The following is a 12,027-nucleotide window of genomic DNA, read 5'->3' as shown; positions in this document are numbered from 1 at the left end:
CTGGGTCTGACCATTCAGCTAGACAAACTGGGATGAAAAGGAGAGTAAGGAAACAATACGTTTAAATAAGATCAGAACCAAGAGACAATATTAAAGGTAATAACATGCTTTTAAGAACGCTAAGAGACTACTGTGAATAATTACAGATCAACAGATGGGAGACTCTAAAAGAAATGGATAAATTCCACAGAAACATTTTTTCTCCCATGAATAAGTAGAAAGAAAATAAAAAGCACAGCAAATAACAAATAAAGAAATTAAACCAGTAATGAAAGAAAAGTCCTGAACCAAAGGAGCTCATTTCTGAATTCTCCCAAATATTTGAGGAATTAATACCAATTTTTCTCGGGCTTTTCTAGAAACATCAAAATAAAAGAAATGTTTCCAAACTGGTTTTACTGGAATAGGAGTGTACTGGCAGCAATGTTGGACAAGACATACAAGAAAAGAAAGAAAGAAAGAAAGAAAGAAAGAAAGAAAGAAAGAAAGAAAGAAAGAAAGAAAGAAAGAAAGAAAGAGAGAGAGAAAACTAAAACAACAATAACAACCACAAACGATGTCACTGGCAAACACAGGTGCAAAATTTCTCTACAAAATATTAACAAACTCTGAATTCAAGAACACATTCAATAACTAAGGAGAGTGGTGAAGGTCTTTAATCCCAGTTTTTTGAAGGCTGAAACAAGAGTACTGAGAGTCCGAGGCTTGCCTGGACCTCATAGCCAGACCCTGGTTTTGCTGTTGCTGTTGCTGGTTGTTGCTGTTGCTGTTGCTGTTGCTGTTGCTGTTGCTGTTGCTGTTGCTGTTGCTGTTGCTGTTGCTGTTGCTGTTGCTGTTGCTGTTGCTGTTGCTGTTGCTGTTGCTGCTTCTGTTCCTGTTCCTGTTCCTGTTGCTGTTGTTGTTTGAAGAATAGAATTATGGGGATAAAGAGATGACTCAGCAATTAAAAGCACTTCCTACTCTTGAAGAGGACCTAAGTTCAGTTCCTAGAACATACATGGTAGCTCACAACAGAATGCCAGGGTATCTTCTTGCCTCTGCACATATGTGGTGCACATACAAACATACAGGCAAAACAATCATACACACAAAATATAAACAAACAAAAAATAAATATTTTAAAAAGAAGAATAAGAGTTTATGGGCCAGTGAGATGTCTCTATGGATAAGGGTGCCAAGTCTGATGGCCTAAGTTCAATCACTGGAATCCATATGATAGAAGGAAAGAAGCCATTCTCTGGCCTTCACATGCATTCCACAGCACTATGAATGTGCACATACATACACACAAAACAAATGCATGCAAAAATAATAAATTTAAAGTAAAAGCATAAGATTTATCCCTGTAATGCAGGGAATGTTCAGCATATGCAAATCAATAAATATGATACATCACATTGGCAGGTTGTCATATAAAAACCATGCAACCATGTCAGATAGAAAAATACATTTGACAACATTCAATGTCCTTTCTCAATAAAAGCCTCAATATATTATGAAGGGGAAATGTACCTCAGTACAATGAAAACCACAGGTGACAAGCCCACAACTACCACACACAGTGATGGGGCATAAGCCTTCCTCACATGTCAGGGGCAAGGATGTCTGCATTCAGTGCTTTTCAACATGCTAGTGTGTGTCAAAGCTGCAGCCACTAGGCAAGGAAGTGAACAGGCATGCTAACAAGGTAGGAAGACATGCAATTGTCTCTGTTTTTGCACCACGTGATCTTACACATATAAAACCCTGAAGGCTCTAGCAAAATAAACAGTAAGAAGTAATAAATTCAGTAAAATTGCAAAAAGAGCATATGAAAATCAGTATTATGTCTCTATTCTAACAAAGTGTTCATAAAAGAAATTAAGTGCTTTGGGGTATCAAACCGAGAAACTTTTGCAAAACAAAAGAAACTATTACAGTTATGAGTCGACCTCAAGAACAGGAATAAAACCTGCAATCCACGTATCCAATAAAAAAAAATAGCATCCAAACTCCATAAAGAACACAACTCAACAGCAAGAAAGCAAATGGCCCATTTAAAGATGGAGAGAGTCTTGCACAGACATTTCTCAAGATAAGTAAGATATTTAAATGCCCAATGATGGTGACACATAAGTGGAAGGTAATAAGGATCCCAGCATCACTGGTCATAAAGGAAAAAATGTAAATATTGTGTCACCTCACACCTGTTTCAAAAAAAAAAGGTACAATAATGTTTTGGAGAAGATGCAGTGAAATGGGAGCTGTTATCCACTCATGGGTAAAATAAGAAATTAAATTTGAAATGGCTCACAACAAAATGTGTATAAATGCAGTGATGTGCCAATAAGTTTGATCATGTTACATTACATATGTGTGGCCAGCCATTACCACTTGGACCTACAAATGTAGACAGACAATTATGATTGATAGGTAGGAAGGGAGAGAGGGAGCAAACAAAGGAGGGAAATAAAAAGATGTGATTAATGAAACAACCAGATATGCCACCTACGGAATGGGGCAGGGCTGGAGAAGCTGGAGTCAGACTGTGCAAGAGGAAAGAGAAGCTGAAAGGCAAGAATCAAAGTGAGGCAGCAGAGCTCCTTGGGACCCAACCTCGGGTGGAGGCTGCCAGGCAGCAACCACAGCTGCATGTGCAGACCCCAGGGAACATGCCAGTGCCAGATTCTTAGTTCAAATTGGCCCGACCTTAAATATAATTACTTATTCTGCCCTTTCACACACGTGTGATGCTTGAACTGAGTCCATGAAGACTTACTTGCTTTATTCATAAAAGTAATTATCATCTCTGTGAATACTGTATTTGTGTGTGTGTGTGTAATCCTTCTAAATATTTTCAAATGTATCATTTATTTCTCATAATTTTGTCTACTGTAAAGTGTCTTTAGCAACAAAATGTTGGGAATAGTCCAGATATCTAAAACAAGAAATTAAAAATATCCTCTGTATCCCACTCCCCACCCCACATCCTATATCAGCTCCAGAGTACCATCCTCTGCCTGATTCTAGTTTCGCAACTGTTGCTTCCTGGGCCAGAAGGAAGCCCCTGTGGGTCACTATGCACTTTAAATGTAATGAGAGTACTTTTAACGCATGTATGAGACACATTTGTGAAGCTTTTTCTGAACTGACCCTTGTACTAGATGAAGGACACTTTCTGCACTTCTCCAGCTGGCCACCAGGAAGGTGAGGCCAGGCATTCAGGAGTCTGCCTCTCCAATCACCTTTTTGGATGGCCCACACCTCCGGGTGACATATATTTATTTTTAATGATTATTTTATCCCTCCTCACAGATCTCTTCTGTTGGAGCCTCTGCTCCTGGACATTATGCAAGGCTGTGAGCTTATTTTATTACAGTGCTATACCCTGGAATCTTAATGAGATGTGACACTTTTAAGTCTGTGTGCTGTTGTTCTCAGCAATATAGAACAGATGGCCAGTGGCCTGAACATTCAGCTCCCCACGGACAGTCCCCTTAGGTTGCCCCAACAGTAAGAGAGGAAATGCTGACCACTCACTCTAATTCTGAGTTATCCCTTCAGTAGTCAAACTGTTTGTTGTAGACTGCTGTAGCAACCCTATTTACAGCTCCATTTAACAGGTTGAGTTACCAGGTTTTCCTATGAATGAGGACATGTGGGGAAAGGTAAGTTGATCAGGTATTTAATCATCTGCGACTTTGGAAAGAACTAAGCTGCAATACTACTTCCTCCATGGAAATGAATAGCCTCCTGTTTGTTATGTAATCACATGGGTATTTGGTAGAGAAAGGTTTCCGTTCTGTATGGCACAGGTATGTAGAGAGTCCAAAGTTCTCCCTGAGACTTGCAAGTTACTACGTGCCCTTCTGGCTGGTGAAATCTTTAGAATAGTTTGCTGTCAGTGAATATCCACTTACACTTATATCCTCTTTGCTTTCACACTAAACAAAGGATCTATAATTTATTGCCACTAATAATTACTTATAAGAGTGAAAGTGCTTCTTTCCCTAAAGAGAAGTGCTTTCAACATATCATGAAGGTGATTAGTGCTCTAACTTTTGAGGACATATAACATTTTTGCTGTTTCCAAGGCTGATACTCCATACAGATGGACAGTTGAACTCATAGCCATTATCAAAAAGGAAGACATGCTTGTGGAGGATAAGGCTGTAAAGTGTCTAGGTCACAGAATTCTAGACATAAACAGCCTGAAGAAAAGTTCTAGCACCTGAGCGCAGAGAAAGAAACACTAAGGACCAGACATGGTCCCAGAGAACTGGAGTCCCAGTAGAGTGGCTTAAGCATCAGGATGGGGCTCAAGCTCTGATAGGAAAGGCCAAGGAAGCACAAGTCAAGTCAGAGAGAATAAGCTTATTCTAAGGACAGAATCCTCCAGGAAACATGCTGAGATACACTACACTACCACTTTACTGGGAAGAAATCTGTCAATAAACGTGAGCTGGGGAAGCCAGGGAGAGCTGACAGTCAGGCAGAAGAAGCCAGTCTGATACCAAATGAAAAACAAAGTGGCGAGAAACATCCTAGACTGCCAAGCAATCTATGAAAGATTTGACAAAGCCGTAGAAGGAACCCTCAATCCAAAACTAGATACTAGAGAAGTCCTGGGGTACAAGGAATAGATTGGCTTACAGCCCCTAACAAACCCAGCCATTGTCCAGCTGCACCCAGGACAAATGTGGCCTCAGTTCAGAAGCTTCAGGAACCTTGGGAACTTGGCTGATTATATTTACTTTTATCAAATAGCTGTACATTCTTAAGGTCACCAGAAGGGGCCAATCTATTCTACCAGAACCTTAATAAGGGTCCAGCTGCAAGGTTTGCATCAAACACCAAATTACCAAAGGAGGAGGCCTTCTGGACCCTGCCTCTGCTGAGTACACACCTTCCACTTTTGAAGTATACTTGATTAGTACTTAAGAGTAGTAAAGGTAAAAAATAAACTAAAATTACTCTGAGTAAAGGTATGACTGGTGATAATAGCCATGTACTCTCAAGCTTGAGTAAACTATGGAGAGTCTCTGAACTAGAAGTAGCAGGCCCAGGTGTCCCTTCAACCTTTTCTTCATCAGCCTTTATCCTCTTCAACATTATATAGACAACTTGGTGACTTAATCTGCCTATTTCCCCGACTCTATTCTGCAGCTACACATACCTCTGTGATACCAGCTCCTAACTCCAAAATTATCATATTTCCAAGTCTAAAAACTCTTGTAAAAAATAATGTTGTAGAAGTCATAATTTGTACTAAGTCTTTGAGTTCATATTGTGGACCAGCACCTATTCTAGGACTAGGGAACATGGAGTGAATAAGGTGGAAATTATTCCAACTCTACAGTTATATATTCTGTTGGAGGAAAACATCATTAGGCAAACATAAATTAATAGAGAAGAAAATATCATGTCTATGTCACAGAATTTTAAAAGGAAGATGGTAGATCTAGCTATCACTATTTATTAAATGATCATCTAACTGGCCAGCTAGACTTCAGATCCCCAGCCACAGCCTAACCTGTATGGAGAGGGCACGTGTTCCTTATGCACAGATTAACACTGAAGAAATCAGAAATGCTAACCATGCAGGAGCAGCTCCTCGATGGAGGGAATAAATGCCCATTTTCCACCCAGAAAGCTGGGAATGGATATTGTTAATGACTTGGTGACCTTAGCTATCTGTAGAGCAAGACCTCACCCAAATCCCCCAGAGTGTTTATCCTAGACTCTCCCTCCCTAGACATTTATCATTAGCTCTCAGTCAATAGAACCCATCCTTAGGGAAGATGTTACATGTTCTTTATAGCCTGATGACCACTATGCTTTCCCAGTCAAACATCACACCAGATCCTAAACCCTTAAGCTATAGAACCCATCTTCATGGTCACATGTACTTTGAGTTGGGTTTTGATGTAATTACACCTCCTTTTGCACCAGGGATTGTATCACACTAGAGAAGTTTTTTTTTTTCTCTCTCTCTCTCCAAACTTGTGTTTAAATATGCTTACAATAAACCATTTGGTGTCAGATTCTAGAAGTTTAAGCCAGCACTGACTAAATCTGGCTGTGATAAGTTTTCCTTCTTGCCTCTGGAGGTTCACTTCTCTGGCTGTGATGCTTGCAGGGACCCTTACACATTTGTCTTTCTGAATTGAACCTTTAGACACATCACTCCTGCTCAGAATCATTCTCTGCTACTTCTTTCTGTATTTAAATCATATGTGAGGTGCCACCCAATATAGCTTAACCTGCTTTTCCAGTCTCTCTTGTAACCATGTTCCAGATCAACAATATGGTCTACAGATTGGCCCAAGAATAAACTCATCTCCATGTATGTGTTTATGCTTACTTGTTTGCCTTGAGTCCAGGCCTCTTTGAAACCTGCTTTATAGCTACATTTCCTCCTAGATCAGACTTTGAGCTTGTTCCTCGGGAGCAGGCTGAGCTCTCTTTTTCTGGTTGAGTCTCCCTTCCATCGAAGTGACTGAAGTCATCCTCAAAGAGAATCACTGTCCCTTTGTAACCAATGCCCCAGGGTGGTGGTGATGGGGGGGAGGGGAGGTGCTAGCACAGAGTTGTCAGACACTCACTAGCAAGAGAAGCTCAAATTGACTGACCCAGAGGCTCAAGAGTCAGGGCTACCAAAACACTTGAGGGAGCTGGGTATTTTCCTTGTCTTGTAATTCTGAAGACTGACAAAGATAAAAAGTATTCTGACCTTGAGCAAACTTTGTCATGAAGCTACAGGAAATAAATTCCCTAGGTGTGACATGTGAGTGCTGTACTCTAAATGCCTACAAAGTGAGCTAAGTGGTCAGCTTTGCTTAAGTGAGTACTTCACAATCAAGAACAGATGGTGACCCTAAATGAGTGTCTGTTCCTGAGTTCACAATGCTTGAGGAACTCAGTACTGAATACAAGACACAGGATATGACCAAGCACTTCCCCCATATGTCACGTACTAAATTTATTTGCTTGGACAACTCCTAGCACCAACCTCAGAATTATGATCCTGTCAGAAAAGAGAATTTCATTATAACAATGTCCTATGGAAAGTACTGACAGGGTATCAGAGAATCAGAGGAAACATGTCCAGAGTATCACAGAGCTGTGAACCACACTACCACTCCCAGGACAAAGAAGACAAAGTGAGCAGGTTCTGGGTTGAACAGATAATTGAGTTGGTAGAGCTTAACTCCCAGAAACTACACAAAAGAGCCAGGAGTGGCAGAACATGCTTGTAATCCCTGCTCTAGAAAAGCAAAAACAAGCAGACTCCTCAAACTCCTGAGAGATGTTATCCAGCCAGCCTTGGATGACGTAGTGAATTCTAAGATGAAGACATCTATCAAGCAGAGCACCTGAAGATGGGGGAGGGGAAAGAGACTCACACTTAACAAGGACACAGATTGGAAAGACTGAAAACTAAAGGGCTTAGAGGGAACTTGCAGAGCTTGTGCCCAGATTCTGAGGAGAGCGCCAGGTGTTTTTGGCTAGTGTCTCTGAGGCAACATGAAGAGACAGGTTCTATGGGTTGGTACAACTATGACTATAACTTAACTATAACTAAAGCATCAGCAAGATAGTAAAGATGACTACATTTATGGCAGAAATGTTAATAGAACCTGGAAGGAGTAGCTTCCTTCTCTTCCAGCCTTTGAGATGCCCCCAGACAAGGAACAAGCCCGCAAATAAAAATAAGTATCCACCATGTGGATACCAGGAACCCAACTTGGGTCATGAGGCTAGGTGATAAGAGCTGCTGATACACACAGGCACAAAAGCTCTCAGAAAGGTGCTAGAAAACTGCTCTATTCACAATAGCCTTGATATTAAACTAAACTACATGCCAATAGATGTAAAATAATTGCAAGAGAGGGAAAATAACAAGTTATATTATACATGGAAGCTGAAAAACTTGATAGCAAAGTGTCAAGTAATTCAAAACTGGGCATACATACCTGGATCATAAAACATGGAGAAACCCGCTGGTATTCAACCGGAAGCTTTATCTCTAACTAGCTAGTTTTCACTGTACTGACAGGTGCTAACAGTACCCTAATAAATAAATAAATAAATAAATAAATAAATAAATAACTGATCATCAATATCACTCTGTTAAATTGCCTTCTAAATGTTTATCTTTATACCTATAAACCTGGACTGCCCTCATCTTTGCTCAGAAAATGTTTGTTTGTTTGTTTGTTTGTTCTGGTTTTGTTGTTTGCAATGGACAGCAGTCCATGGAGAGATGCATAACAGATGATTCAAAGAACTGAAAATAAGAGACTGAATGATCAGCTCAAAACAGGATATCTATATTGATTCCCCACTACTGCTACCACTATCACCACCGTCACCAAGGTTCAAAAAGCATCACAGACAGAGTAAGAGGCATATAATATGGAGGGGTGAGTACTGTGAAATGCTGTCTTCTGGACATTACATAGTTATCAAAATTATAATCTCTTAGCAACTGTGGTTACCTATATAAGACCCACACAAGAGCAAGCCAGGAAAATTCCATCATAGATGGGAAGATGATTTCTAGGTCCCTCCAATTTATAGTGACATTACTGGAAGTGAATAGTTGCTAAGGAGAGACAGTCATTCTTTTATCCATTATTTAATGTATTTATTCACTTTACATTCTGATTACAGCCCCCCTTTTCTCCCAGTCCCCACTTCACACAACCCATCCTCTCTCCCCTTCTCCTCTGAGAAAGAGGAGGACTCCCCTGGGTACCAACCCACCCTGGCACATCAAGGCACTGCAGGACAAGGTACATCCTCTCCATCCTCTCCCATTGAGGCCAGACAAAACAGCCCAGTAAGGGGAACAGGATCCACAGGCAAGCAACAGAATCAGGGATAGCCCTTGCACCCATTCCAGTTGTTGAGGGACCAAGTTGCACATCTGCTACATATATGGAAGGGCCTAGGTCTAGCACATGTATTGCCTTTAGTTAGTGGTTCAGTCTCTGGGAGCCCCGCAAAGGATCTGGGTTAGTTGACTTCGTTGGTCTTCTTGTTGTTGTGGATAGCTCTGGGTCTATAATTATTATATTTGATGTTAATTCCATTCCCCTGTGAGTGGCTTCAAACAAGGGATGAGTCAGCACTCAGGTGATTCCCTGTAAACCTGCTTCCCACCTTAATTTGTAAATAAAGGAGAGCTGATGATTGGGCAGATAAAGGGAAGGTGGGGCAGAAGATGGGAGGGAGAAGGAGAAAATGGAAGAGGTAGAGGATGCAGAGGAGGAAGAAGAAGGAGAAAAGTGGAGCAGAAGCACATAGCCAGGAGAAACTGCACGTTCTCAGGGGTCTCAAAAGCTGTGGAAGATGGTAGTGTAACAGTAGATATGCCCAATCTAGGCACACAGCATGTATTCATATGAACTGTGTTGTGTTTTCATTGCCAAGGCATAGTTGGGAGGAAATTTATCCCATCCAGGTCCCTCAGTCCTTCTCCCAACTCTTCCACAAGACTCCGTAAGCTCCATCTGATGCTTGGCTGTGGGTCTCTTCATCTGTTTTGGTCGGCTGCCTGGTGGAGCCTCTCAGATGACAGTTATGCTAGGCTCCTGTCTGCAAGCATAGCAGAGTATCATTAATAGTGTCAGGGATTGGTTCTTCCCCATGGAATGGAGAGATGGCTCAGATGTTAAAGGCTAGGCTCACAACCAAAAATACAAGAGCATCTTTCATTTTTGAGTGTATGACAGTTGACAGATTTTCTGCGCTCCAGCAGGTGGCCCCACACTCATGCACATCTGTGTGTCCCCGACTGGACTTAGTGGGTTCTAAAGAAAAAGACATGAAGTTGGGAGGGAGCATGATGGGAGAGAGTGGGGAGTATTGCATGGAGAGTTGGAGGTTAGACATGATCATAATTCATTGTATACATGTATGAATTCTCAAAAATAAAGGAAAATTAAGTTTGATAATCATCCTAATCATCAGAAAACAAATCAAAACCAAATGTGATGTTACCTCATCTCTGTTACCATTGCTGTTTCCAAATGACAAAATAAATGACAAGACTTGAAAATGTTGTGGAAGGAAAAAGAGAAACCCTGATACATTGTCCAGTGAAATGCAAAGCCATTATAGAATGAATGAATATTCCTCAAAGAAATTAAGAATCTAACACATTGATCCCACTTATGGGTATATACCCAAGTGAACTGAAATAAAACACTGCAGAGATACCTGCATTGTTATAGCCATTACTGCTTCGTTCTCAACAGCCAGGATACACAATCAGCCAAAATATCCATCAAGAAAATGTGGGGTGTGTCTGCAACGGGATATTGTCAACCACATTGCACAGATGAATTGGAAGCACATTATTGTCTGTAAAATCAACCAAGAGCAGATGGACAAATACTCCTGGCCCTCATATTATGTGAAATCTGAATCCCTGCAGCAGCAAACAGCAGGAGGGTGGTTGCTAGGACCTTGGAAGAGGAAAAGCAGAGATGATGTTGATCACAGGGAAAGTCTCAGGTAGGAGCAGAAACGGGCTGTAACATGGAATGTACAGCATGCTAACTGTAATTAACTATGACACACTTAAATTTTCTAAGGCAAGAGATGTTAAACATTCTCAACTATAGGAAAACAAGGATTGTCACGTGAAGTGATAAATGTGTTGATTATTCATGTTTCATTTTATAGCAAAAGATCATGTTATATATCTTAAAATACACATTTTGTTTATCACTTACATCTCAGTAAGAAAATTGATAATATAATTGATTGATATATGTACACTGATATATTTAATTTATGTGTATAATTGATGTAATATATATTTGATATACATACTATAATATATAATGCCTCAAAAAAACAAAAGCCTTAATTCTTGCACCCATCTATTTAGTAACAAAAAAAAACCCTCTTTACAAAAATCTAAACAAAACATTTTAAAAGCACTGTCAAGTTAAATCAATATTTATCTATTGAGCCTCTACCGAATATTCAACTCTCAACTTGGTGCTAAGGAAGATTTTAAAAAGAGCAAACACGTTGGTGTCTGACCAGCAATAGAAAATCTACCCACCAGGATCATAACTACACCTATGAGCCAATTAACAAAACTTTCTGAAAATATACAGCCATTAGGTAGTATGAGACATAGCACTTGGTCTATGGAAATTTAGGAATGAAACAAGTAAATGCTAAGAAACTTTCTAATGAAGAGTGAACTTTGTAGATCTTAAATGAATATGAGAGAGTCCCCCCAAGAGCCACTTTAGAGGCCTGTGTCAGGAGGGAGCCTGATCTCTTGTGGGGAGATGAGAAGAATGTGGTTGATGACAGGTAGTACTGAATATCATGGTAGAAGGGTACATGCCAAGAAGTGGGGAGATGAGGAAGCAGGGAAGATTGTGTGTATGCCCTAATCTCTAAGGAGGACCACCATAAAATTTATCATTTAAGAAAATTAATTTCCTGGAGCCATTGGAGCTTCCAAATGATACATAGATCCTGAGAACAGAAAAATGGAAATTTACTGCCAGAGACAAAGCAGCTCCATAGAAATCTCAGAGTTGAGCCAAAGTTCATCTGCCGGGGTAGGGCGGTACCAAGACTACAGGGTGGAAGAAAGGAAAGAGGATTCTACTGTTCTGCCTTTCACTTCCTGATGGGGCTGTTTGGTCCAGGATCTCCTCTCCCCTAAGTGAAGGTGTCACTAAAAGGTAAGATGTTAGGTGTCTGCTAACTGAAGGGAACTTCCAGGAAAGATAAGGCTAGATTCTCTCCCCCGCCTCTCCTCTATGCCTGAGCTAAAACAGAAGCAGCCAAGCACAGCCCCATCAAGGGAGGAGGCCTAGGCAGTGGGAGCAGTCCAAGAGACATGAAGTCACAATAAATCAAGGCCTCTAGCTATGGTTCTCTTAGGCCCATCAAAATACAAAAATAAGAAAGAATTACATAATGTAAAACCATCCGGAGACTCTCCCCAACCTCTCACAAATTCTACAATAATCAGCTTGTCTGGCAAACACCAGCTCTTTCCACATT

This window comes from Mus caroli, unplaced genomic scaffold (genome assembly GCF_978045245.1).
Source record: "Mus caroli unplaced genomic scaffold, Mus_caroli_1 scaffold_1, whole genome shotgun sequence".
Taxonomy (NCBI): Eukaryota; Metazoa; Chordata; class Mammalia; order Rodentia; family Muridae; genus Mus; species Mus caroli.
This window is presented reverse-complemented; position numbering follows the sequence as displayed.